General features: G+C 57.7%; 1 protein-coding gene across 4 annotated transcripts in view; it reads left to right on the forward strand.

The window, feature by feature from the left end:
* Window positions 1-5,132: 5,132 nt before the first annotated feature.
* The window catches only part of ISOC2 (isochorismatase domain containing 2), a 153,643-nt gene continuing 130,815 nt past the window's right edge, over window positions 5,133-27,960 (forward strand). The window contains exon 1 of one of the 4 annotated variants that reach the window (XM_073657820.1): window positions 5,133-5,195. The gene's annotated coding sequence lies outside the window, so the exon portion shown is untranslated. Of the gene's footprint in view, window positions 5,196-6,165; window positions 6,392-27,960 lie in introns of those variants that run through there. The other 3 variants (XM_073657819.1, XM_073657821.1, XM_073657818.1) reach the window with 3 other exon arrangements.

A 27,960-nucleotide genomic window follows, 5' to 3' on the forward strand; every position in this document is an offset into this window, starting at 1 on the left:
ACACAGCTCCCGGTTGAACCGTACGCGCAGTCGTTCTAGGTTTTGTTCACGCCCAGAAACTTCATTCTACAGCGCCTCCTTCTCAAGCTTCAACTGCAAAACCTCCTCCTTGGTTTTGCAGCGGTCCTCCTTAATTTCCTGGAACATTTCCTTCCATTGGTTAATTTCCTCGTTGCTTCCCTCCAGGTCTCGCTGTAAGTTCCTCACAACCTGGTATATTTTCTGCCGTTCAGACTCCAGGCTCCGCTGGTCTGAGGACACGTTCTCTAGGTTTTCCCATAGTTACTGCACGTCACTCTGACACTGCTGCCTGATAGGCTCCAGCTCTTGGTCATGACTGGCCGCCTCCTCTTTCAGGGCTGTCAGATCCTGATCCTTCTGTCTCAGTACTGTACCGGAGGTTGCTACTGGCAACGTCACCTCCTCTTCTGCCTCTAAAGGAGGATCCACACTTGAAACAAAGGCACACAGTACTACATTTTCTTTATTTTCACTTTCAGCAAAGACTACAGGAGCAACCTTTTTGTGGCCCTTGCGCCGTCGACGTAGAGAGGGGGACTCTCTCCCCTCTTCTAGCCCCTCCTGACTGACCTCTCTTTCTACTTTCATAGTGTCACGGTCAGCTACGGGGTCTGTGTCACTCCCCATGGTTTTGTGGACTAACAGGTCACCTCCCACTTTGACGTCAACCCCTTCTATTGGAGCTACCCCGTTATCAACGGTCAAATCGTCATTTTTAGGTGGTACCAACCCACAACCAGTAACAAATTTTGGTTTTCTATATTCCACGCTCTTGTGAAAATCCGCCCCCTTTTGAGACTCCGCCCCCTTTTGGACACCCACACCTGTAGGGGGAATTTTACAAAAAAAATCAGCAATAGTCTTAGGACTCAGTTCACAACATCTCTTACCACCTCCCTGGTCACTCTGGGACAATACTGGCGCCCCCGGAGAGTTCACAGAATGGTCCACTACCGCCATTCTATACGGTGCCCACAGCTCCTGCCGTTCCTGCACCATGTCCTGTAGACGTTTCTCAAATACCTGCTGCGGTTTTAACCGGCACTTTAATCGCTCAATAGTTTCATTTTCTTTTGCTGCTCCGTTCACAGCCATCGCGGTATACTATTCACACTAGACACTTCACTGCTTTCTCCGGAAAAATTTTCGTGGCCCCGCCGAGCCACAGCAAACCAGGTTTGAGTGCGAGGACAATTTTCGTAACCCCGCCGAGTTACAGCAAACCAGGTTTGAGTGCGAGGACAATTTTCGTAACCCCACCGAGTTACAGCCAGATGCTTTAATTTTCGTGAACCCGCCGAGCCACAGCAAACCAGGTTTGAGTGCGAAGACAATTTTCGTAACCCCGCCGAGTTACAGCAAGATGCTTTAATCTTCGTGACCCCGCCGAGCTACAGCAAGATGCTTGTATCCACACTCGTCGCCCTGTGCCGTTGCCCCTAGCAACCGGGCTGCAGCTGCCCCTAGCAACCGGGCTGCAGTTGCCCCTAGCAACCGGGCTGCAGTTGCCCACATTCTCGAACCACATGTAAGGCAGCGCTAGTCATCATGCTGGGGGACACTCGCTGCACCGGGTCAATTAAAGCACACCAGGCAACACCTTTCCGGTAGTTCACAATCCAGCAGTTTATTATACTTCATAACTGCTTGTAACTGAGTCCATCTCGGTGGCTCACCGACATATCACACAAATAATGTCCAAGAGCCTTTCCAGCGACAGACACGTCCACTTGGCTCCAGATACAGCCCTCAGCAAGGCAACAGCATAAATGTCCACATCAATCAGTGTTTTTACCTTTGCCGGGTTTTAGCTGCTTCAGGTTTGTTCTGCCACCGCTGTGGCTTTACGGCTTCCCAGATGGGGTCTCCAGCCCTCGTACCTTCAAAGGCTACTGGTATGTTTACACAGCTAACATCCAGCCTTTGCTGTTCAGGCTTCACCAGGCCTCACCAGGCTAACGGTGTCCCACACAGGAACAGGCCTCACGCCTTACACACCTAATGAGATCATCATTTGCTTGTTTCAGGAAGTGTTTCCTCCATCATGAATTCCTTAAGGAAATTACTTTAAGACTTAACTAGTCCATAGGGTAAATAGAACCCTTGCCATAACTCAGTATCAATGTCAATAACTAATAACATCTTTGTTTAGCCTTTTGTGAGTTAAATCGGATTGCCATCCAAGACCCTTATTCCCTTCCACTCATTCCTGATTTATTTAATCATATTGTATGTGCAAAATGGTTCTCCAAGTTGGACCTTAGTGGGGGGCCTGTAATTTGATTAGAATCAAAGAAGGGGCTGAGAAGAAAACAGCCTTTAATACTGCTGAAGGGCATTATGAAAAATGCTCCCGCCATTTTCCAACATTTTGTCAATGACATTATTCATCATCTATGGTGGTATATCTCAATGACATTATGATTTACTCCTCCGCTTTTGAGACTCATCAGAGACACGTCAGACAGGTACTACAGATATTATGGCCAAATAAACTGTATGCTAAACTTGAAAAAGTTGTATTCGCTGTACTGGAGCTGCAATTTTTTTAGGATATCTGGTGTCGTCTTCGAGCATCCAGATGGATGCTGATACTGGAACGGGATCATCTGGAAAATCTGAAAACCTTACAACGTTTTCTGGGGTTTGCTAATTACTATCGAAAGTTTATCCAGAACGTTTCTTCAATTGTCAAACCACTCAATGACATGACCAAAAAGGGCAATTCCATCTCCAGACACAAATGCACAAACAGGATGCAGCATGTCCCCCATGATAAAGGCAGGGGCAGTACAGGTGCAAAATACTGAAAACAGCCATTTACTAACCCAACAAACATCCACAGGGTGGCTGCCCAATATTCTAATTGCACACAAACTTGCATAGGGTGCCATTAACACCATTACGTGAGATGCACCTCTATCCATATAACAGCCAATTACCAACGCCCCTACTATTACATCAGGAGGGCTGCCTATACCACATGTGCACCCACAGACCAGACACCCCGTATTACCCAGCCACCACTGAAGGGACCTGGCCTGCACCCTGCAAATACAACTGATGTGAGTATGTGAATATGGAGGGAAGTTAGCATGGTGGGAGGACATTGTGGAGTTATAGAGAGTGTAAGGGAAAACGGTGGAGAGAGGACAACCATGGTAAAGGCCGTGGTACATAAGGGTAGACAGTTTGGAGGTCATATCCCATAAGAGGCTTATTTAGGATACAGTATTGGCAGATATTTTTATGCAGAGGGCATTTTAATAACACTCTTATTTTTAAGGGTACCGTGTGGGGATGTGATGCAGAAGAGCAGAGGTGAGGGAATCTGGAGAGAAGAGCTGTGGATGTGAAAACTTAAAGTCATCATGGCATCTGGACAATATGGAGGCGAAAAGAGACGACGCATATCAGAGAAGATGTCACCTATAAGATGTAAATGTTTACTTGTTGATACTGACTGTGTCTCATCAGTAGTGTGGTTCCTGTATGGTCCGCAGTCTGATAATGACTGATAACAACAACTTCCAGCATCTCTTTACCATTGTTAAAGGGCTTTTCCCATGAACAAAAGTTCATTTTAAAAATTGTCTGTGTCTGACCGTGTACGGAACGTACCACATCTCCTGGGCAGGGGAGGAAGGAAAAGACAATACAGACATTACAGAGGGGATCGCAGAGGATTCATTTTGTGAGATAAAACATTGTTTAAAAACAGGCAGTGAAATGTTTTACCTCAGAAAATGAATCCTCTGTGATCCCCTGCTGTAATGTCTGTACTGTCTTTTCCTTCCTCCCCTGCCCAGGAGATGTGGTATGTTCTGTACACGGTCAGGCTATGTGCCCACGTTGCGGAAATGAAGCATATTTTTTACGCTTCTCCCTGGCGGGAAAATCGCATGCGGATTTTACATGCGGTTTTCCCGCCAGGTAGAAGCGTATGTGAGGATATGTGCCCACGATGCAGAAATGAAGCAGAAAATTTCTGCAGCATTTCTGCATCTCCCTGGCAGAAAAAACGCATGCAGATTGTACATGCAGATTGTACATGCGTTTTTCCTCCAGAATACATGCGGATTCACATGCGTTTCCGCATGCAGATTGACAAGCACTTTCCAGGCGATAGCATCACTTGGAAAGTACTTGACAACTAGGTCACACTGTATAAATCCATGCAAACAGCATGAATTTATACAGTGTGAACCGTAAAAATTAAAACAAATAAAGCTATACTCACCCCCGATGCCCGGCGTGGCTGCAGTGCTCGTTCCTGTCTGGTTCCTGGATGCCGGCATAACGCGAGACAGAGCGGTGAAGGGCCTGCCGTCACATGACTGTGACGTCACCGCAGGTCCTCAGGCGATGCCGGCATTCAGAGAGAAGCCTTCGGAAAGGTGAGTATAAACTTTATTTGTTATTTTATTCTTTTTTTACGGGTAGAATGGTACCCAGGTCTGGATGAGAGTCTTCTCTCCTCTAGAACTGGGTACCATCCGCACATAGAGACGCATAGAAGCCGCTTGTACAAATGTACAGTCGCGGTTTCTATGCGTCTCAATGCAAGTCAATGGCGGGAGTTCCGCTGCGCTTCCGCAAAATTAAATGACATGCTGCGGATTTTTGTACGCAGCATAAACTCTGCGGAAAAATCCGCAGCATGTGCATAGAACATGCGGAATCCCCTTGGGGACCATGGGGTGCGGATTACCTAGCGTTTCACAAGCGTTTATGCTGCGGAATTCTGCAGCATAAACGCTTGAAAAACGCTACGTGGGCACCCAGCCTGAGGCGTCTTTGCAGCGTCTTTGCATGCATTTCCACATGCGGGTTATCAAGCACTTCTCCAAGTGATTTTAGCATCACTTGGAAAAGTGCTTGACAACTTGTTCACACTATATAAATCCATGCAACCGGCATGGATTTATATAGTGTGACCAAGTAATCGTTAAAAAAAAAGAATCAGAATGGTAAAAAATAAAAAAATAAAGTTTATACTCACCTACCGATGCATTCTGTGCCCCGTCCGGAGTCTTGAGCGGCTCACGCTGTTGTGTGCAGGACCTTCGGTGACGTCATTGAGTCATGTGATGGGTCACATGATTCAATGACGTGGCAGGTCCTTCACACACCTCGCGACGGCAGGAAAACACCGGGAAGACATCAGAAGATAAGTATAAACTTTATTTTATTCTTTTTTTTACAGGTTCTTTGGTACCCAGGTCTGGATGAGAGTCTCCTCTCCTCCAGACTTGGGTACCATCCGCATGGGGAAACGCAAAATTAATGAACATGCTGCGGATTTTTGACCGCAGCATATACGCTGCAGAAAAATCCGCAGCATGGGCATTGACATTGCGGAATGCCATTGGGGACCATGGGGTGCGGATATACATGCGTTTTACAAGCGTTTACGCTGCGGAAATTCCGCAGCATATACGCTTGTAATACGCAACGTGGGCACGCAGCCTTAGACACAATTTTTAAATTGAACTTTTGTTCGTGGGAAAACCCCTTTAAGCACATACTGGGGATGGTAAATTCATGTGATACAATTGTATATAGGGCTGACGTGACATTAAAATTAATTGCTGTACTGAGTTTGGTTCTTCAATTCAGATAACTAGGGAGGTTCTGGTGACGTATTCATGTACTAATGGAGGTTCTGGTGACGTATTCATGTACTTATGGAGGTTCTGGTGACGTATTCATGTACTTATGGCGGTTCTGGTGATGTATTCATGTACCTAAAGAAGCTGTAAAAAAATGTAAAACGGGCTCAAATAATTGGCATCAAAATGGGTGTTGAATGGCATTATTGAAAGGGTTAAATTACTTTGGGCCGATTATTTGTGCTAATTTTATATTTTTTTGCAGCTTCTTTTAGGTGTATTCACATCAGGGCACCTCACTGCATTGTATATTATAGTGATTTTTTATTTTTATTATTAACCTGTAAAAAAAAATACAAAGTTGCAGAATAGGAAACCAACTTCAGCCCTTAATAAGAAACTGGATGAATAAGAAACCAACTTCAGCCTGTCCCGTCTCCTCCTATCTAGTTCTTTCAGATTCCTACACAGTAAAAGACCTTTGATCACATGATGGTCACATGACTATGATGTAACCAAAGGTCCTTCTGCACTGTTAGCCTCGGAAAGTCCAGTGATTTTGAAGAATAAGTACTATCAGTGCAATCTCTGCCTGTAAAGGCTGGGCCCTTATGGGGACGGGGGCTCTGGGCAAAAGCTTAGTTTCAACATACCAGCCCTGTATGTGACCAATCACATGATCATGACATCATCACAGGTCCTTTAGCCCTTATAAGTAAGCGGGAGCTGAGCATTGAGGATAAACTCTGCAAATAAAGGTGATGCTGTGTGACTGGAGCCGTGCTGCCGCTCTTCACTAGCGCTGTGTGACTGGAGCCGTGCTGCCGCTCTTCACTAGCGCTGTGTGACTGGAGCCGTGCTGCCGCTCTTCACTAGCGCTGTGTGACTGGAGCCGTGCTGCCGCTCTTCACTAGCGCTGTGTGACTGCGTGCTGCCGCTCTTCACTAGCGCTGTGTGACTGGAGCCTTGCTGCCGCTCTTCACTAGCGCTGTGTGACTGGAGCCGTGCTGCCGCTCTTCACTAGCGCTGTGTGACTGGTGCCGTGCTACCTCTCTTCACTAGCGCTGTGTGACTGGAGCCGTGCTGCCGGTCTTCACTATCATGTGTGACTGGAGCCGTGCTGCCGCTCTTCACTAGCGCTGTGTGACTGGAGCCGTGCTGCTGCTCTTCACTAGCGCTGTGTGACTGGAGCCATGCTGCCGCTCTTCACTAGCGCTGTGTGACTGGAGCCGTGCTGCCGCTCTTCACTAGCGCTGTGTGACTGGAGCCGTGCTGCCTCTCTTCACTAGCGCTGTGTGACTGGTGCCGTGCTACCGCTCTTCACTAGCGCTGTGTGACTGGAGCCGTGCTGCCGGTCTTCACTATCATGTGTGACTGGAGCCGTGCTGCAGCTCTTCACTATCGCTGTGTGACTTGTGCCGTGCTGCCTCTCTTCACTAGCGCTGTGTGACTGGTGCCGTGCTACCGCTCTTCACTAGCGCTGTGTGACTGGAGCTGTGCTGCCGCTCTTCACTAGCGCTGTGTGACTGCGTGCTGCCGCTCTTCACTAGCGCTGTGTGACTGGAGCCTTGCTGCCGCTCTTCACTAGCGCTGTGTGACTGGAGCCGTGCTGCCGCTCTTCACTAGCGCTGTGTGACTGGTGCCGTGCTACCTCTCTTCACTAGCGCTGTGTGACTGGAGCCGTGCTGCCGGTCTTCACTATCATGTGTGACTGGAGCCGTGCTGCCGCTCTTCACTAGCGCTGTGTGACTGGAGCCGTGCTGCTGCTCTTCACTAGCGCTGTGTGACTGGAGCCGTGCTGCTGCTCTTCACTAGCGCTGTGTGACTGGAGCCATGCTGCCGCTCTTCACTAGCGCTGTGTGACTGGAGCCGTGCTGCCGCTCTTCACTAGCGCTGTGTGACTGGAGCCGTGCTGCCTCTCTTCACTAGCGCTGTGTGACTGTTGCCGTGCTGCCGCTCTTCACTAGCGCTGTGTGACTGGAGCCGTGCTGCCGCTCTTCACTAGCGCTGTGTGACTGGAGCCGTGCTGCTGCTCTTCACTAGCGCTGTGTGACTGGTGCCGTGCTGCCGCTCTTCACTAGCGCTGTGTGACTGGAGCCGTGCTGCCGCTCTTCACTAGCGCTGTGTGACTGGTGCCGTGCTGCCGCTCTTCACTAGCGCTGTGTGACTGGAGCCGTGCTGCCGCTCTTCACTAGCGCTGTGTGACTGGAGCCGTGCTGCCGCTCTTCACTAGCGCTGTGTGACTGGAGCCGTGCTGCCGCTCTTCACTAGCGCTGTGTGACTGGAGCCGTGCTGCCGCTCTTCACTAGCGCTGTGTGACTGGAGCCGTGCTGCCGCTCTTCACTAGCGCTGTGTGACTGGAGCCGTGCTGCCGCTCTTCACTAGCGCTGTGTGACTGGAGCCGTGCTGCCGCTCTTCACTAGCGCTGTGTGACTGGAGCCGTGCTGCCTCTCTTCACTAGCGCTGTGTGACTGTTGCCGTGCTGCCGCTCTTCACTAGCGCTGTGTGACTGGAGCCGTGCTGCCCCTCTTCACTAGCGCTGTGTGACTGGTGCCGTGCTGCCGCTCTTCACTAGCGCTGTGTGACTGGAGCCGTGCTGCCGCTCTTCACTAGCGCTGTGTGACTGGAGCCGTGTTGCCGCTCTTCACTAGCGCTGTGTGACTGGAGCCGTGCTGCCGCTCTTCACTAGCGCTGTGTGACTGGAGCCGTGCTGCCGCTCTTCACTAGCGCTGTGTGACTGGAGCCGTGCTGCCGCTCTTCACTAGCGCTGTGTGACTGGAGCCGTGCTGCCGCTCTTCACTAGCGCTGTGTGACTGGAGCCGTGCTGCCGCTCTTCACTAGCGCTGTGTGACTGGAGCCGTGCTGCCGCTCTTCACTAGCGCTGTGTGACTGGAGCCGTGCTGCCGCTCTTCACTAGCGCTGTGTGACTGGAGCCGTGCTGCCGCTCTTCACTAGCGCTGTGTGACTGGAGCCGTGCTGCCGCTCTTCACTAGCGCTGTGTGACTGGAGCCGTGCTGCCGCTCTTCACTAGCGCTGTGTGACTGGTGCCGTGCTGCCGCTCTTCACTAGCGCTGTGTGACTGGTGCCGTGCTGCCGCTCTTCACTAGCGCTGTGTGACTGGAGCCGTGCTGCCGCTCTTCACTAGCGCTGTGTGACTGGTGCCGTGCTACCTCTCTTCACTAGCGCTGTGTGACTGGAGCCGTGCTGCCGGTCTTCACTATCATGTGTGACTGGAGCCGTGCTGCCGCTCTTCACTAGCGCTGTGTGACTGGAGCCGTGCTGCTGCTCTTCACTAGCGCTGTGTGACTGGAGCCATGCTGCCGCTCTTCACTAGCGCTGTGTGACTGGAGCCATGCTGCCGCTCTTCACTAGCGCTGTGTGACTGGAGCCGTGCTGCCTCTCTTCACTAGCGCTGTGTGACTGGTGCCGTGCTACCGCTCTTCACTAGCGCTGTGTGACTGGAGCCATGCTGCCGCTCTTCACTAGCGCTGTGTGACTGGAGCCGTGCTGCCTCTCTTCACTAGCGCTGTGTGACTGTTGCCGTGCTGCCGCTCTTCACTAGCGCTGTGTGACTGGAGCCGTGCTGCCGCTCTTCACTAGCGCTGTGTGACTGGAGCCGTGCTGCCGCTCTTCACTAGCGCTGTGTGACTGGTGCCGTGCTGCCGCTCTTCACTAGCGCTGTGTGACTGGAGCCGTGCTGCCGCTCTTCACTAGCGCTGTGTGACTGGAGCCGTGCTGCCGCTCTTCACTAGCGCTGTGTGACTGGAGCCTTGCTGCCGCTCTTCACTAGCGCTGTGTGACTGGAGCCGTGCTGCCGCTCTTCACTAGCGCTGTGTGACTGGAGCCGTGCTGCCGCTCTTCACTAGCGCTGTGTGACTGGAGCCGTGCTGCCTCTCTTCACTAGCGCTGTGTGACTGTTGCCGTGCTGCCGCTCTTCACTAGCGCTGTGTGACTGGAGCCGTGCTGCCGCTCTTCACTAGCGCTGTGTGACTGGAGCCGTGCTGCCGCTCTTCACTAGCGCTGTGTGACTGGTGCCGTGCTGCCGCTCTTCACTAGCGCTGTGTGACTGGAGCCGTGCTGCCGCTCTTCACTAGCGCTGTGTGACTGGAGCCGTGTTGCCGCTCTTCACTAGCGCTGTGTGACTGGAGCCGTGCTGCCGCCCTTCACTAGCGCTGTGTGACTGGAGCCGTGCTGCCGCTCTTCACTAGCGCTGTGTGACTGGAGCCGTGCTGCCGCTCTTCACTAGCGCTGTGTGACTGGAGCCGTGCTGCCGCTCTTCACTAGCGCTGTGTGACTGGAGCCATGCTGCCGCTCTTCACTAGCGCTGTGTGACTGGAGCCGTGCTGCCTCTCTTCACTAGCGCTGTGTGACTGTTGCCGTGCTGCCGCTCTTCACTAGCGCTGTGTGACTGTTGCCGTGCTGCCGCTCTTCACTAGCGCTGTGTGACTGGAGCCGTGCTGCCGCTCTTCACTAGCGCTGTGTGACTGGTGCCGTGCTGCCGCTCTTCACTAGCGCTGTGTGACTGGAGCCGTGCTGCCGCTCTTCACTAGCGCTGTGTGACTGGAGCCGTGTTGCCGCTCTTCACTAGCGCTGTGTGACTGGAGCCGTGCTGCCGCTCTTCACTAGCGCTGTGTGACTGGAGCCATGCTGCCGCTCTTCACTAGCGCTGTGTGACTGGAGCCGTGCTGCCGCTCTTCACTAGCGCTGTGTGACTGGTGCCGTGCTACCTCTCTTCACTAGCGCTGTGTGACTGGAGCCGTGCTGCCGGTCTTCACTATCATGTGTGACTGGAGCCGTGCTGCCGCTCTTCACTAGCGCTGTGTGACTGGAGCCGTGCTGCTGCTCTTCACTAGCGCTGTGTGACTGGAGCCATGCTGCCGCTCTTCACTAGCGCTGTGTGACTGGAGCCATGCTGCCGCTCTTCACTAGCGCTGTGTGACTGGAGCCGTGCTGCCTCTCTTCACTAGCGCTGTGTGACTGGTGCCGTGCTACCGCTCTTCACTAGCGCTGTGTGACTGGAGCCGTGCTGCCGGTCTTCACTATCATGTGTGACTGGAGCCGTGCTGCCGCTCTTCACTATCGCTGTGTGACTTGTGCCGTGCTGCCTCTCTTCACTAGCGCTGTGTGACTGGTGCCGTGCTACCGCTCTTCACTAGCGCTGTGTGACTGGAGCTGTGCTGCCGCTCTTCACTAGCGCTGTGTGACTGCGTGCTGCCGCTCTTCACTAGCGCTGTGTGACTGGAGCCTTGCTGCCGCTCTTCACTAGCGCTGTGTGACTGGAGCCGTGCTGCCGCTCTTCACTAGCGCTGTGTGACTGGTGCCGTGCTACCTCTCTTCACTAGCGCTGTGTGACTGGAGCCGTGCTGCCGGTCTTCACTATCATGTGTGACTGGAGCCGTGCTGCCGCTCTTCACTAGCGCTGTGTGACTGGAGCCGTGCTGCTGCTCTTCACTAGCGCTGTGTGACTGGAGCCATGCTGCCGCTCTTCACTAGCGCTGTGTGACTGGAGCCATGCTGCCGCTCTTCACTAGCGCTGTGTGACTGGAGCCGTGCTGCCTCTCTTCACTAGCGCTGTGTGACTGTTGCCGTGCTGCCGCTCTTCACTAGCGCTGTGTGACTGGAGCCATGCTGCCGCTCTTCACTAGCGCTGTGTGACTGGTGCCGTGCTGCCGCTCTTCACTAGCGCTGTGTGACTGGTGCCGTGCTGCCGCTCTTCACTAGCGCTGTGTGACTGGAGCCGTGCTGCCGCTCTTCACTAGCGCTGTGTGACTGGAGCCGTGCTGCCGCTCTTCACTAGCGCTGTGTGACTGGAGCCGTGCTGCCGCTCTTCACTAGCGCTGTGTGACTGGAGCCGTGCTGCCGCTCTTCACTAGCGCTGTGTGACTGGAGCCGTGCTGCCGCTCTTCACTAGCGCTGTGTGACTGGAGCCGTGCTGCCGCTCTTCACTAGCGCTGTGTGACTGGAGCCGTGCTGCCGCTCTTCACTAGCGCTGTGTGACTGGAGCCGTGCTGCCGCTCTTCACTAGCGCTGTGTGACTGGTGCCGTGCTGCCGCTCTTCACTAGCGCTGTGTGACTGGAGCCGTGCTGCCGCTCTTCACTAGCGCTGTGTGACTGGAGCCGTGTTGCCGCTCTTCACTAGCGCTGTGTGACTGGAGCCGTGCTGCCGCTCTTCACTAGCGCTGTGTGACTGGAGCCGTGCTGCCGCTCTTCACTAGCGCTGTTTGACTGGAGCCGTGCTGCCGCTCTTCACTAGCGCTGTGTGACTGGAGCCGTGCTGCCGCTCTTCACTAGCGCTGTGTGACTGGAGCCGTGCTGCCGCTCTTCACTAGCGCTGTGTGACTGGAGCCGTGCTGCCGCTCTTCACTAGCGCTGTGTGACTGGAGCCGTGCTGCCTCTCTTCACTAGCGCTGTGTGACTGTTGCCGTGCTGCCGCTCTTCACTAGCGCTGTGTGACTGGAGCCGTGCTGCCGCTCTTCACTAGCGCTGTGTGACTGGAGCCGTGCTGCCGCTCTTCACTAGCGCTGTGTGACCGGTGCCGTGCTGCCGCTCTTCACTAGCGCTGTGTGACTGGAGCCGTGCTGCCGCTCTTCACTAGCGCTGTGTGACTGGAGCCGTGTTGCCGCTCTTCACTAGCGCTGTGTGACTGGAGCCGTGCTGCCGCTCTTCACTAGCGCTGTGTGACTGGAGCCGTGCTGCCGCTCTTCACTAGCGCTGTGTGACTGGAGCCGTGCTGCCGCTCTTCACTAGCGCTGTGTGACTGGAGCCGTGCTGCCGCTCTTCACTAGCGCTGTGTGACTGGAGCCGTGCTGCCGCTCTTCACTAGCGCTGTGTGACTGGAGCCGTGCTGCCGCTCTTCACTAGCGCTGTGTGACTGGAGCCGTGCTGCCGCTCTTCACTAGCGCTGTGTGACTGGAGCCGTGCTGCCGCTCTTCACTAGCGCTGTGTGACTGGAGCCGTGCTGCCGCTCTTCACTAGCGCTGTGTGACTGGAGCCGTGCTGCCGCTCTTCACTAGCGCTGTGTGACTGGAGCCGTGCTGCCGCTCTTCACTAGCGCTGTGTGACTTGAGCCTGGAGCCGTGCTGCTGCTCTTCACTAGCGCTGTCTGACTTGTGCCTTGCTGCCGCTCTTCACTAGCGCTGTGTGACTGGAGCTGTGCTGCTCTTCACTAGCGCTGTGTGACTGGAGCTGTGCTGCTCTTCACTAGCGCTGTGTGACTGGAGCCGTGCTGCTGCTCTTCACTATCGCTGTGTGACTGGAGCTGTGCTGCTGCTCTTCACTAGCGCTGTCTGACTTGTGCCTTGCTGCTGCTCTTCACTAGAGCTGTGTGACTGGAGCCGTGCTGCCGCTCTTCACTAGCGCTGTGTGACTGGAGCCGTGCTGCTGCTCTTCACTAGCGCTGTGTGACTGGAGCCGTGCTGCCGCTCTTCACTAGCGCTGTGTGACTGCGTGCTGCCGCTCTTCACTAGCGCTGTGTGACTGGAGCCGTGCTGCCTCTCTTCACTAGCGCTGTGTGACTGCGTGCTGCTGCTCTTCACTAGCGCTGTGTGACTGCGTGCTGCTGCTCTTCACTAGCGCTGTGTGACTGCGTGCTGCTGCTCTTCACTAGCGCTGTGTGACTGCGTGCTGCTGCTCTTCACTAGCGCTGTGTGACTGCGTGCTGCTGCTCTTCACTAGCGCTGTCTGACTTGTGCCTTGCTGCCGCTCTTCACTAGCGCTGTGTGACTGGAGCCGTGCTGCTGCTCTTCACTAGCGCTGTGTGACTGGAGCCGTGCTGCTGCTCTTCACTAGCGCTGTGTGACTGGAGCCGTGCTGCCGCTCTTCACTAGCGCTGTGTGACTGGAGCCGTGCTGCCGCTCTTCACTAGCGCTGTGTGACTGGTGCCGTGCTACCTCTCTTCACTAGCGCTGTGTGACTGGAGCCGTGCTGCCGGTCTTCACTATCATGTGTGACTGGAGCCGTGCTGCCGCTCTTCACTAGCGCTGTGTGACTGGAGCCGTGCTGCTGCTCTTCACTAGCGCTGTGTGACTGGAGCCATGCTGCCGCTCTTCACTAGCGCTGTGTGACTGGAGCCATGCTGCCGCTCTTCACTAGCGCTGTGTGACTGGAGCCGTGCTGCCTCTCTTCACTAGCGCTGTGTGACTGTTGCCGTGCTGCCGCTCTTCACTAGCGCTGTGTGACTGGAGCCGTGCTGCCGCTCTTCACTAGCGCTGTGTGACTGGAGCCGTGCTGCTGCTCTTCACTAGCGCTGTGTGACTGGTGCCGTGCTGCCGCTCTTCACTAGCGCTGTGTGACTGGAGCCGTGCTGCCGCTCTTCACTAGCGCTGTGTGACTGGAGCCGTGCTGCCGCTCTTCACTAGCGCTGTGTGACTGGAGCCGTGCTGCCGCTCTTCACTAGCGCTGTGTGACTGGAGCCGTGCTGCCGCTCTTCACTAGCGCTGTGTGACTGGAGCCGTGCTGCCTCTCTTCACTAGCGCTGTGTGACTGTTGCCGTGCTGCCGCTCTTCACTAGCGCTGTGTGACTGGAGCCGTGCTGCCGCTCTTCACTAGCGCTGTGTGACTGGAGCCGTGCTGCCGCTCTTCACTAGCGCTGTGTGACTGGTGCCGTGCTGCCGCTCTTCACTAGCGCTGTGTGACTGGAGCCGTGCTGCCGCTCTTCACTAGCGCTGTGTGACTGGAGCCGTGTTGCCGCTCTTCACTAGCGCTGTGTGACTGGAGCCGTGCTGCCGCTCTTCACTAGCGCTGTGTGACTGGAGCCGTGCTGCCGCTCTTCACTAGCGCTGTGTGACTGGAGCCGTGCTGCCGCTCTTCACTAGCGCCGTGTGACTGGAGCCGTGCTGCCGCTCTTCACTAGCGCTGTGTGACTGGAGCCGTGCTGCCGCTCTTCACTAGCGCTGTGTGACTGGAGCCGTGCTGCCGCTCTTCACTAGCGCTGTGTGACTGGAGCCGTGCTGCCTCTCTTCACTAGCGCTGTGTGACTGTTGCCGTGCTGCCGCTCTTCACTAGCGCTGTGTGACTGGAGCCGTGCTGCCGCTCTTCACTAGCGCTGTGTGACTGGAGCCGTGCTGCCGCTCTTCACTAGCGCTGTGTGACTGGAGCCGTGCTGCCGCTCTTCACTAGCGCTGTGTGACTGGTGCCGTGCTGCCGCTCTTCACTATCGCTGTGTGACTGGTGCCGTGCTGCCGCGCTTCACTATCGCTGTGTGACTGGTGCCGTGCTGCCTCTCTTCACTAGCGCTGTGTGACTGGTGCCGTGCTGCCTCTCTTCACTAGCGCTGTGTGACTGGAGCCGTGCTGCCTCTCTTCACTAGCGCTGTGTGACTGGTGCCGTGCTGCTGCTCTTCACTAGCGCTGTGTGACTGCGTGCTGCTGCTCTTCACTAGCGCTGTGTGACTGCGTGCTGCTGCTCTTCACTAGCGCTGTGTGACTGCGTGCTGCTGCTCTTCACTAGCGCTGTGTGACTGGAGCCGTGCTGCTGCTCTTCACTAGCGCTGTGTGACTGGAGCCGTGCTGCTGCTCTTCACTATCGCTGTGTGACTGGAGCTGTGCTGCTGCTCTTCACTAGAGCTGTGTGACTGGAGCCGTGCTGCCTCTCTTCACTAGCGCTGTGTGACTGGAGCCGTGCTGCTGCTCTTCACTAGCGCTGTGTGACTGGAGCCGTGCTGCTGCTCTTCATTAGCGCTGTGTGACTGGAGCCTTGCTGCCTATCTTCACTAGCGCTGTGTGACTGGAGCCGTGCTGCCGCTCTTCACTAGCGCTGTGTGACAGGAGCCGTGCTGCCTCTCTTCACTAGCGCTGTGTGACTGGAGCCGTGCTGCCGCTCTTCACTAGCGCTGTGTGACTGGTGCCGTGCTGCCGCTCTTCACTAGCGCTGTGTGACTGGAGCCGTGCTGCTGCTCTTCACTAGCGCTGTGTGACTGCGTGCTGCTGCTCTTCACTAGCGCTGTGTGACTGCGTGCTGCTGCTCTTCACTAGCGCTGTGTGACTGGTGCCGTGCTGCCGCTCTTCACTATCATGTGTGACTGGAGCCGTGCTGCCGCTCTTCACTATCGCTGTGTGACTTGTGCCGTGCTGCCTCTCTTCACTAGCGCTGTGTGACTGGTGCCGTGCTACCGCTCTTCACTAGCGATGTGTGACTGGAGCTGTGCTGCCGCTCTTCACTAGCGCTGTGTGACTGCGTGCTGCCGCTCTTTACTAGCGCTGTGTGACTGGAGCCTTGCTGCCGCTCTTCACTAGCGCTGTGTGACTGGAGCCGTGCTGCCGCTCTTCACTAGCGCTGTGTGACTGGTGCCGTGCTACCTCTCTTCACTAGCGCTGTGTGACTGGAGCCGTGCTGCCGGTCTTCACTATCATGTGTGACTGGAGCCGTGCTGCCGCTCTTCACTAGCGCTGTGTGACTGGAGCCGTGCTGCTGCTCTTCACTAGCGCTGTGTGACTGGAGCCATGCTGCCGCTCTTCACTAGCGCTGTGTGACTGGAGCCATGCTGCCGCTCTTCACTAGCGCTGTGTGACTGGAGCCGTGCTGCCTCTCTTCACTAGCGCTGTGTGACTGGTGCCGTGCTACCGCTCTTCACTAGCGCTGTGTGACTGGAGCCGTGCTGCCGGTCTTCACTATCATGTGTGACTGGAGCCGTGCTGCCGCTCTTCACTATCGCTGTGTGACTTGTGCCGTGCTGCCTCTCTTCACTAGCGCTGTGTGACTGGTGCCGTGCTACCGCTCTTCACTAGCGCTGTGTGACTGGAGCTGTGCTGCCGCTCTTCACTAGCGCTGTGTGACTGCGTGCTGCCGCTCTTCACTAGCGCTGTGTGACTGGAGCCTTGCTGCCGCTCTTCACTAGCGCTGTGTGACTGGAGCCGTGCTGCCGCTCTTCACTAGCGCTGTGTGACTGGTGCCGTGCTACCTCTCTTCACTAGCGCTGTGTGACTGGAGCCGTGCTGCCGGTCTTCACTATCATGTGTGACTGGAGCCGTGCTGCCGCTCTTCACTAGCGCTGTGTGACTGGAGCCGTGCTGCCGCTCTTCACTAGCGCTGTGTGACTGGAGCCGTGCTGCCGCTCTTCACTAGCGCTGTGTGACTGGAGCCGTGCTGCCGCTCTTCACTAGCGCTGTGTGACTGGAGCCGTGCTGCCGCTCTTCACTAGCGCTGTGTGACTGGAGCCGTGCTGCCGCTCTTCACTAGCGCTGTGTGACTGTTGCCGTGCTGCCGCTCTTCACTAGCGCTGTGTGACTGGAGCCGTGCTGCCGCTCTTCACTAGCGCTGTGTGACTGGAGCCGTGCTGCCGCTCTTCACTAGCGCTGTGTGACTGGTGCCGTGCTGCCGCTCTTCACTAGCGCTGTGTGACTGGAGCCGTGTTGCCGCTCTTCACTAGCGCTGTGTGACTGGAGCCGTGTTGCCGCTCTTCACTAGCGCTGTGTGACTGGAGCCGTGCTGCCGCTCTTCACTAGCGCTGTGTGACTGGAGCCGTGCTGCCGCTCTTCACTAGCGCTGTGTGACTGGAGCCGTGCTGCCGCTCTTCACTAGCGCTGTGTGACTGGAGCCGTGCTGCCGCTCTTCACTAGCGCTGTGTGACTGGAGCCGTGCTGCCGCTCTTCACTAGCGCTGTGTGACTGGAGCCGTGCTGCCGCTCTTCACTAGCGCTGTGTGACTGGAGCCGTGCTGCCGCTCTTCACTAGCGCTGTGTGACTGGAGCCGTGCTGCCGCTCTTCACTAGTGCTGTGTGACTGGAGCCTGGAGCCGTGCTGCTGCTCTTCACTAGCGCTGTCTGACTTGTGCCTTGCTGCCGCTCTTCACTAGCGCTGTGTGACTGCGTGCTGCTGCTCTTCACTAGCGCTGTGTGACTGCGTGCTGCTGCTCTTCACTAGCGCTGTGTGACTGCGTGCTGCTGCTCTTCACTAGCGCTGTGTGACTGGAGCCGTGCTGCTGCTCTTCACTAGCGCTGTGTGACTGGAGCCGTGCTGCCGCTCTTCACTAGCGCTGTGTGACTGGAGCCGTGCTGCTGCTCTTCACTATCGCTGTGTGACTGGAGCTGTGCTGCTGCTCTTCACTAGCGCTGTCTGACTTGTGCCTTGCTGCTGCTCTTCACTAGAGCTGTGTGACTGGAGCCGTGCTGCCGCTCTTCACTAGCGCTGTGTGACTGGAGCCGTGCTGCTGCTCTTCACTAGCGCTGTGTGACTGGAGCCGTGCTGCCGCTCTTCACTAGCGCTGTGTGACTGCGTGCTGCCGCTCTTCACTAGCGCTGTGTGACTGGAGCCGTGCTGCCTCTCTTCACTAGCGCTGTGTGACTGCGTGCTGCTGCTCTTCACTAGCGCTGTGTGACTGCGTGCTGCTGCTCTTCACTAGCGCTGTGTGACTGCGTGCTGCTGCTCTTCACTAGCGCTGTGTGACTGCGTGCTGCTGCTCTTCACTAGCGCTGTGTGACTGCGTGCTGCTGCTCTTCACTAGCGCTGTGTGACTGCGTGCTGCTGCTCTTCACTAGCGCTGTCTGACTTGTGCCTTGCTGCCGCTCTTCACTAGCGCTGTGTGACTGGAGCCGTGCTGCTGCTCTTCACTAGCGCTGTGTGACTGGAGCCGTGCTGCTGCTCTTCACTAGCGCTGTGTGACTGGAGCCGTGCTGCCGCTCTTCACTAGCGCTGTGTGACTGGAGCCGTGCTGCCGCTCTTCACTAGCGCTGTGTGACTGGTGCCGTGCTACCTCTCTTCACTAGCGCTGTGTGACTGGAGCCGTGCTGCCGGTCTTCACTATCATGTGTGACTGGAGCCGTGCTGCCGCTCTTCACTAGCGCTGTGTGACTGGAGCCGTGCTGCTGCTCTTCACTAGCGCTGTGTGACTGGAGCCATGCTGCCGCTCTTCACTAGCGCTGTGTGACTGGAGCCATGCTGCCGCTCTTCACTAGCGCTGTGTGACTGGAGCCGTGCTGCCTCTCTTCACTAGCGCTGTGTGACTGTTGCCGTGCTGCCGCTCTTCACTAGCGCTGTGTGACTGGAGCCGTGCTGCCGCTCTTCACTAGCGCTGTGTGACTGGAGCCGTGCTGCTGCTCTTCACTAGCGCTGTGTGACTGGTGCCGTGCTGCCGCTCTTCACTAGCGCTGTGTGACTGGTGCCGTGCTGCCGCTCTTCACTAGCGCTGTGTGACTGGAGCCGTGCTGCCGCTCTTCACTAGCGCTGTGTGACTGGAGCCGTGCTGCCGCTCTTCACTAGCGCTGTGTGACTGGAGCCGTGCTGCCGCTCTTCACTAGCGCTGTGTGACTGGAGCCGTGCTGCCGCTCTTCACTAGCGCTGTGTGACTGGAGCCGTGCTGCCGCTCTTCACTAGCGCTGTGTGACTGGAGCCGTGCTGCCTCTCTTCACTAGCGCTGTGTGACTGTTGCCGTGCTGCCGCTCTTCACTAGCGCTGTGTGACTGTTGCCGTGCTGCCGCTCTTCACTAGCGCTGTGTGACTGGAGCCGTGCTGCCGCTCTTCACTAGCGCTGTGTGACTGGTGCCGTGCTGCCGCTCTTCACTAGCGCTGTGTGACTGGAGCCGTGCTGCCGCTCTTCACTAGCGCTGTGTGACTGGAGCCGTGTTGCCGCTCTTCACTAGCGCTGTGTGACTGGAGCCGTGCTGCCGCTCTTCACTAGCGCTGTGTGACTGGAGCCGTGCTGCCGCTCTTCACTAGCGCTGTGTGACTGGAGCCGTGCTGCCGCTCTTCACTAGCGCTGTGTGACTGTAGCCGTGCTGCCGCTCTTCACTAGCGCTGTGTGACTGGAGCCGTGCTGCCGCTCTTCACTAGCGCTGTGTGACTGGAGCCGTGCTGCCTCTCTTCACTAGCGCTGTGTGACTGGAGCCGTGCTGCCTCTCTTCACTAGCGCTGTGTGACTGTTGCCGTGCTGCCGCTCTTCACTAGCGCTGTGTGACTGGAGCCGTGCTGCCGCTCTTCACTAGCGCTGTGTGACAGGAGCCGTGCTGCCGCTCTTCACTAGCGCTGTGTGACTGGAGCCGTGCTGCCGCTCTTCACTAGCGCTGTGTGACTGGAGCCGTGCTGCCGCTCTTCACTAGCGCTGTGTGACTGGAGCCGTGCTGCCGCTCTTCACTAGCGCTGTGTGACTGGTGCCGTGCTGCCGCGCTTCACTATCGCTGTGTGACTGGTGCCGTGCTGCCTCTCTTCACTAGCGCTGTGTGACTGGAGCCGTGCTGCCTCTCTTCACTAGCGCTGTGTGACTGGAGCCGTGCTTGCCTCTCTTCACTAGCGCTGTGTGACTGGAGCCGTGCTGCCTCTCTTCACTAGCGCTGTGTGACTGGAGCCGTGCTTGCCTCTCTTCACTAGCGCTGTGTGACTGGAGCCGTGCTGCCGCTCTTTACTAGCGCTGTGTGACTGGAGCCGTGCTGCCGCTCTTCACTAGCGCTGTGTGACTGGTGCCGTGCTGCCGCTCTTCACTAGCGCTGTGTGACTGGTGCCGTGCTGCTGCGCTTCACTAGCGCTGTGTGACTGGTGCCGTGCTGACGCTCTTCACTAGCGCTGTGTGACTGGAGCTGTGCTGCCGCTCTTCACTATGCTGTGTGACTGGAGCTGTGCTGCCGCTCTTCACTAGCGCTGTGTGACTGGTGCCGTGCTTGCCTCTCTTCACTAGCGCTGTGTGACTGGAGCCGTGCTGCTGCTCTTCACTAGCGCTGTGTGACTGGAGCCGTGCTGCCTCTCTTCACTAGCGCTGTGTGACTGGAGCCGTGCTGCCGCTCTTCACTAGCGCTGTGTGACTGGAGCCGTGCTGCTGCTCTTCATTAGCGCTGTGTGACTGGAGCCGTGCTGCCGCTCTTCACTAGCGCTGTGTGACAGGAGCCGTGCTGCCTCTCTTCACTAGCGCTGTGTGACTGGAGCCGTGCTGCCGCTCTTCACTAGCGCTGTGTGACTGGAGCCGTGCTGCCGCTCTTCACTAGCGCTGTGTGACTGGAGCCGTGCTGCCGCTCTTCACTAGCGCTGTGTGACTGGTGCCGTGCTACCTCTCTTCACTAGCGCTGTGTGACTGGAGCCGTGCTGCCGGTCTTCACTATCATGTGTGACTGGAGCCGTGCTGCCGCTCTTCACTAGCGCTGTGTGACTGGAGCCGTGCTGCTGCTCTTCACTAGCGCTGTGTGACTGGAGCCATGCTGCCGCTCTTCACTAGCGCTGTGTGACTGGAGCCATGCTGCCGCTCTTCACTAGCGCTGTGTGACTGGAGCCGTGCTGCCTCTCTTCACTAGCGCTGTGTGACTGTTGCCGTGCTGCCGCTCTTCACTAGCGCTGTGTGACTGGAGCCGTGCTGCCGCTCTTCACTAGCGCTGTGTGACTGGAGCCGTGCTGCTGCTCTTCACTAGCGCTGTGTGACTGGTGCCGTGCTGCCGCTCTTCACTAGCGCTGTGTGACTGGTGCCGTGCTGCCGCTCTTCACTAGCGCTGTGTGACTGGAGCCGTGCTGCCGCTCTTCACTAGCGCTGTGTGACTGGAGCCGTGCTGCCGCTCTTCACTAGCGCTGTGTGACTGGAGCCGTGCTGCCGCTCTTCACTAGCGCTGTGTGACTGGAGCCGTGCTGCCGCTCTTCACTAGCGCTGTGTGACTGGAGCCGTGCTGCCGCTCTTCACTAGCGCTGTGTGACTGGAGCCGTGCTGCCTCTCTTCACTAGCGCTGTGTGACTGTTGCCGTGCTGCCGCTCTTCACTAGCGCTGTGTGACTGTTGCCGTGCTGCCGCTCTTCACTAGCGCTGTGTGACTGGAGCCGTGCTGCCGCTCTTCACTAGCGCTGTGTGACTGGTGCCGTGCTGCCGCTCTTCACTAGCGCTGTGTGACTGGAGCCGTGCTGCCGCTCTTCACTAGCGCTGTGTGACTGGAGCCGTGTTGCCGCTCTTCACTAGCGCTGTGTGACTGGAGCCGTGCTGCCGCTCTTCACTAGCGCTGTGTGACTGGAGCCGTGCTGCCGCTCTTCACTAGCGCTGTGTGACTGGAGCCGTGCTGCCGCTCTTCACTAGCGCTGTGTGACTGGAGCCGTGCTGCCGCTCTTCACTAGCGCTGTGTGACTGGAGCCGTGCTGCCGCTCTTCACTAGCGCTGTGTGACTGGAGCCGTGCTGCCTCTCTTCACTAGCGCTGTGTGACTGGAGCCGTGCTGCCTCTCTTCACTAGCGCTGTGTGACTGTTGCCGTGCTGCCGCTCTTCACTAGCGCTGTGTGACTGGAGCCGTGCTGCCGCTCTTCACTAGCGCTGTGTGACAGGAGCCGTGCTGCCGCTCTTCACTAGCGCTGTGTGACTGGAGCCGTGCTGCCGCTCTTCACTAGCGCTGTGTGACTGGAGCCGTGCTGCCGCTCTTCACTAGCGCTGTGTGACTGGTGCCGTGCTGCCGCTCTTCACTATCGCTGTGTGACTGGTGCCGTGCTGCCGCGCTTCACTATCGCTGTGTGACTGGTGCCGTGCTGCCTCTCTTCACTAGCGCTGTGTGACTGGAGCCGTGCTGCCTCTCTTCACTAGCGCTGTGTGACTGGAGCCGTGCTTGCCTCTCTTCACTAGCGCTGTGTGACTGGAGCCGTGCTGCCTCTCTTCACTAGCGCTGTGTGACTGGAGCCGTGCTTGCCTCTCTTCACTAGCGCTGTGTGACTGGAGCCGTGCTGCCGCTCTTTACTAGCGCTGTGTGACTGGAGCCGTGCTGCCGCTCTTCACTAGCGCTGTGTGACTGGTGCCGTGCTGCCGCTCTTCACTAGCGCTGTGTGACTGGTGCCGTGCTGCTGCGCTTCACTAGCGCTGTGTGACTGGTGCCGTGCTGACGCTCTTCACTAGCGCTGTGTGACTGGAGCTGTGCTGCCGCTCTTCACTATGCTGTGTGACTGGAGCTGTGCTGCCGCTCTTCACTAGCGCTGTGTGACTGGTGCCGAGCTTGCCTCTCTTCACTAGCGCTGTGTGACTGGAGCCGTGCTGCTGCTCTTCACTAGCGCTGTGTGACTGGAGCCGTGCTGCCTCTCTTCACTAGCGCTGTGTGACTGGAGCCGTGCTGCCGCTCTTCACTAGCGCTGTGTGACTGGAGCCGTGCTGCTGCTCTTCATTAGCGCTGTGTGACTGGAGCCGTGCTGCCGCTCTTCACTAGCGCTGTGTGACAGGAGCCGTGCTGCCTCTCTTCACTAGCGCTGTGTGACTGGAGCCGTGCTGCCGCTCTTCACTAGCGCTGTGTGACTGGTGCCGTGCTGCCGCTCTTCACTAGCGCTGTGTGACTGGAGCCGTGCTGCCGCTCTTCACTAGCGCTGTGTGACTGGAGCCGTGCTGCCGCTCTTCACTAGCGCTGTGTGACTGCGTGCTGCTGCTCTTCACTAGCGCTGTGTGACTGCGTGCTGCTGCTCTTCACTAGCGCTGTGTGACTGCGTGCTGCTGCTCTTCACTAGCGCTGTGTGACTGCGTGCTGCTGCTCTTCACTAGCGCTGTGTGACTGCGTGCTGCTGCTCTTCACTAGCGCTGTGTGACTGGAGCCGTGCTGCTGCTCTAAACTAGCGCTGTGTGACTGGAGCTGTGCTGCTGCTCTTCACTAGAGCTGTGTGACTGGAGCCGTGCTGCCTCTCTTCACTAGCGCTGTGTGACTGGAGCCGTGCTGCTGCTCTTCACTAGCGCTGTGTGACTGGAGCCGTGCTGCCGCTCTTCACTAGCGCTGTCTGACTTGTGCCTTGCTGCCGCTCTTCACTAGCGCTGTGTGACTGCGTGCTGCCGCTCTTCACTAGCGCTGTGTGACTGGAGCCGTGCTGCCTCTCTTCACTAGCGCTGTGTGACTGCGTGCTGCTGCTCTAAACTAGCGCTGTGTGACTGGAGCCGTGCTGCCGCTCTTCACTAGCGCTGTGTGACTGCGTGCTGCTGCTCTTCACTAGCGCTGTGTGACCGGAGCCGTGCTGCCGCTCTTCACTAGCGCTGTGTGACTGGTGCCGTGCTGCCGCTCTTCACTAGCGCTGTGTGACTGGTGCCGTGCTGCCGCTCTTCACTAGCGCTGTGTGACTGGTGCCGTGCTGCCGCTCTTCACTAGCGCTGTGTGACTGGTGCCGTGCTGCCGCTCTTCACTAGCGCTGTGTGACTGGTGCCGTGCTGCCGCGCTTCACTAGCGCTGTGTGACTGGTGCCGTGCTGCCGCGCTTCACTAGCGCTGTGTGACTGGTGCCGTGCTGCCGCTCTTCACTAGCGCTGTGTGACTGGAGCCGTGCTGCCTCTCTTCACTAGCGCTGTGTGACTGGAGCCGTGCTGCCTCTCTTCACTAGCGCTGTGTGACTGCGTGCTGCTGCTCTTCACTAGCGCTGTGTGACTAGAGCCGTGCTGCCGCTCTTCACTAGCGCTGTGTGACTGCGTGCTGCTGCTCTTCACTAGCGCTGTGTGACTGCGTGCTGCTGCTCTTCACTATGCTGTGTGACTGGAGCTGTGCTGCCTCTCTTCACTAGCGCTGTGTGACTGGTGCCGTGCTTGCCTCTCTTCACTAGCGCTGTGTGACTGGAGCCGTGCTGCTGCTCTTCACTAGCGCTGTGTGACTGGAGCCGTGCTGCCTCTCTTCACTAGCGCTGTGTGACTGGAGCCGTGCTGCCTCTCTTCACTAGCGCTGTGTGACTGGAGCCGTGCTGCTGCTCTTCATTAGCGCTGTGTGACTGGAGCCGTGCTGCTGCTCTTCATTAGCGCTCTGTGACTGGAGCCGTGCTGCCTCTCTTCACTAGCGCTGTGTGACAGGAGCCGTGCTGCCTCTCTTCACTAGCGCTGTGTGACTGGAGCCGTGCTGCCGCTCTTCACTAGCGCTGTGTGACTGGTGCCGTGCTGCCGCTCTTCACTAGCGCTGTGTGACTGGAGCCGTGCTGCCGCTCTTCACTAGCGCTGTGTTACTGCGTGCTGCTGCTCTTCACTAGCGCTGTGTGACTGCGTGCTGCTGCTCTTCACTAGCGCTGTGTGACTGGAGCCGTGCTGCTGCTCTTCACTATCGCTGTGTGACTGGAGCCGTGCTGCTGCTCTTCACTATCGCTGTGTGACTGGAGCTGTGCTGCTGCTCTTCACTAGCGCTGTCTGACTTGTGCCTTGCTGCTGCTCTTCACTAGAGCTGTGTGACTGGAGCCGTGCTGCTGCTCTTCACTAGCGCTGTGTGACTGGAGCCGTGCTGCTGCTCTTCACTAGCGCTGTGTGACTGGAGCCGTGCTGCCGCTCTTCACTAGCGCTGTCTGACTTGTGCCTTGCTGCTGCTCTTCACTAGCGCTGTGTGACTGGAGCCGTGCTGCTGCTCTTCACTAGCGCTGTGTGACTGGAGCCGTGCTGCTGCTCTTCACTATGGCTGTGTGACTGGAGCTGTGCTGCTGCTCTTCACTAGCGCTGTCTGACTTGTGCCTTGCTGCTGCTCTTCACTAGAGCTGTGTGACTGGAGCCGTGCTGCTGCTCTTCACTAGCGCTGTGTGACTGGAGCCGTGCTGCCGCTCTTCACTAGCGCTGTGTGACTGCGTGCTGCTGCTCTTCACTAGCGCTGTGTGACTGGAGCCGTGCTGCCTCTCTTCACTAGCGCTGTGTGACTGGAGCCGTGCTGCTGCTCTTCACTAGCGCTGTGTGACTGGAGCCGTGCTGCTGCTCTTCACTAGCGCTGTGTGACTGGAGCCGTGCTGCTGCTCTTCACTAGCGCTGTGTGACTGGAGCCGTGCTGCCGCTCTTCACTAGCGCTGTGTGACTGGAGCCGTGCTGCCGCTCTTCACTAGCGCTGTGTGACTGGAGCCGTGCTGCCGCTCTTCACTAGCGCTGTGTGACTGGAGCCGTGCTGCCGCTCTTCACTAGCGCTGTGTGACAGGAGCCGTGCTGCCGCTCTTCACTAGCGCTGTGTGACTGGTGCCGTGCTGCCGCTCTTCACTAGCGCTGTGTGACTGGTGCCGTGCTGCCGCTCTTCACTAGCGCTGTGTGACTGGAGCCGTGCTGCCGCTCTTCACTAGCGCTGTGTGACTGGTGCCGTGCTGCCGCTCTTCACTAGCGCTGTGTGACTGGTGCCGTGCTGCTGCGCTTCACTAGCGCTGTGTGACTGGTGCCGTGCTGACGCTCTTCACTAGCGCTGTGTGACTGGAGCCGTGCTGCCGCTCTTCACTATGCTGTGTGACTGGAGCCGTGCTGCCGCTCTTCACTAGCGCTGTGTGACTGGTGCCGTGCTTGCCTCTCTTCACTAGCGCTGTGTGACTGGAGCCGTGCTGCCGCTCTTCACTAGCGATGTGTGACTGGAGCCGTGCTGCCGCTCTTCACTAGTGCTTTGTGACTGGAGCCGTGCTGCCGCTCTTCACTAGCGCTGTGTGACTGGAGCTGTGCTGCCGCTCTTCACTAGCGCTGTGTGACTGGTGCCGTGCTTGCCTCTCTTCACTAGCGCTGTGTGACTGGTGCCGTGCTTGCCTCTCTTCACTAGCGCTGTGTGACTGGAGCCGTGCTGCCGCTCTTCACTAGCGGTGTGTGAATGGAGCCGTGCTGCCGCTCATCACTAGCGCTTTGTGACTGGAGCCGTGCTGCCGCTCTTCACTAGCGCTGTGTGACTGGAGCCGTGCTGCCGCTCTTCACTAGCGCTGTGTGACTGGAGCCGTGCTGCCGCTCTTCACTAGCGCTGTGTGACTGGAGCCGTGCTGCCGCTCTTCACTAGCGCTGTGTGACTGGAGCCGTGCTGCCGCTCTTCACTAGCGCTGTGTGACTGGAGCCGTGCTGCCGCTCTTCACTAGCGCTGTGTGACTGGAGCCGTGCTGCCGCTCTTCACTAGCGCTGTGTGACTGGAGCCGTGCTGCCGCTCTTCACTAGCGCTGTGTGACTGGAGCCGTGCTGCCGCTCTTCACTATCGCTGTGTGACTGGAGCCTGGAGCCGTGCTGCTGCTCTTCTCTAGCGCTGTGTGACTGGAGCCGTGCTGCTGCTCTTCACTAGCGCTGTGTGACTGGAGCCGTGCTGCCGCTCTTCACTAGCGCTGTGTGACTGGAGCCGTGCTGCCGCTCTTCACTAGCGCTGTGTGACAGGAGCCGTGCTGCCTCTCTTCACTAGCGCTGTGTGACTGGAGCCGTGCTGCCTCTCTTCACTAGCGCTGTGTGACTGGAGCCGTGCTGCCGCTCTTCACTAGCGCTGTGTGACTGGAGCCGTGCTGCCGCTCTTCACTATCGCTGTGTGACTGGAGCCTGGAGCCGTGCTGCTGCTCTTCTCTAGCGCTGTGTGACTGGAGCCGTGCTGCCGCTCTTCACTAGCGCTGTGTGACAGGAGCCGTGCTGCCGCTCTTCACTAGCGCTGTGTGACTGGTGCCGTGCTGCCGCTCTTCACTAGCGCTGTGTGACAGGAGCCGTGCTGCCTCTCTTCACTAGCGCTGTGTGACTGGTGCCGTGCTGCCGCTCTTCACTAGCGCTGTGTGACTGGTGCCGTGCTGCTGCGATTCACTAGCGCTGTGTGACTGGTGCCGTGCTGCTGCGATTCACTAGCGCTGTGTGACTGGTGCCGTGCTGCTGCGATTCACTAGCGCTGTGTGACTGGTGCCGTGCTGCCGCTCTTCACTATGCTGTGTGACTGGAGCCGTGCTGCCTCTCTTCACTAGCGCTGTGTGACAGGAGCCGTGCTGCCTCTCTTCACTAGCGCTGTGTGACTGGAGCCGTGCTGCCTCTCTTCACTAGCGCTGTGTGACTGGAGCCGTGCTGCCGCTCTTCACTAGCGCTGTGTGACTGGAGCCGTGCTGCCGCTCTTCACTATCGCTGTGTGACTGGAGCCTGGAGCCGTGCTGCTGCTCTTCTCTAGCGCTGTGTGACTGGAGCCGTGCTGCTGCTCTTCACTAGCGCTGTGTGACTGGTGCCGTGCTGCCGCTCTTCACTAGCGCTGTGTGACTGGAGCCGTGCTGCCTCTCTTCACTAGCGCTGTGTGACTGGAGCCGTGCTGCCTCTCTTCACTAGCGCTGTGTGACTGGAGCCGTGCTACCGCTCTTCACTAGCGCTGTGTGACTGGAGCCGTGCTACCGCTCTTCACTAGCGCTGTGTGACTGGAGCCGTGCTACCGCTCTTCACTAGCGCTGTGTGACAGGAGCCGTGCTGCCGCTCTTCACTAGCGCTGTGTGACTGGTGCCGTGCTGCCGCGCTTCACTAGCGCTGTGTGACTGGTGCCGTGCTGCCGCGCTTCACTAGCGCTGTGTGACTGGTGCCGTGCTGACGCTCTTCACTAGCGCTGTGTGACTGGTGCCGTGCTGCCGCTCTTCACTAGCGCTGTGTGACTGGAGCCGTGCTGCCTCTCTTCACTAGCGCTGTGTGACTGGAGCTGTGCTGCCGCTCTTCACTATGCTGTGTGACTGGAGCCGTGCTTGCCTCTTTTCACTAGCGCTGTGTGACTGGAACCGTGCTGCCGCTCTTCACTAGCGCTGTG

The sequence above is a fragment of the Phyllobates terribilis genome, unplaced genomic scaffold (assembly GCF_046119375.1).
Source record: "Phyllobates terribilis strain yellow unplaced genomic scaffold, ASM4611937v1 Scaffold_12__6_contigs__length_324123572, whole genome shotgun sequence".
Lineage (NCBI taxonomy): Eukaryota > Metazoa > Chordata > Amphibia > Anura > Dendrobatidae > Phyllobates > Phyllobates terribilis.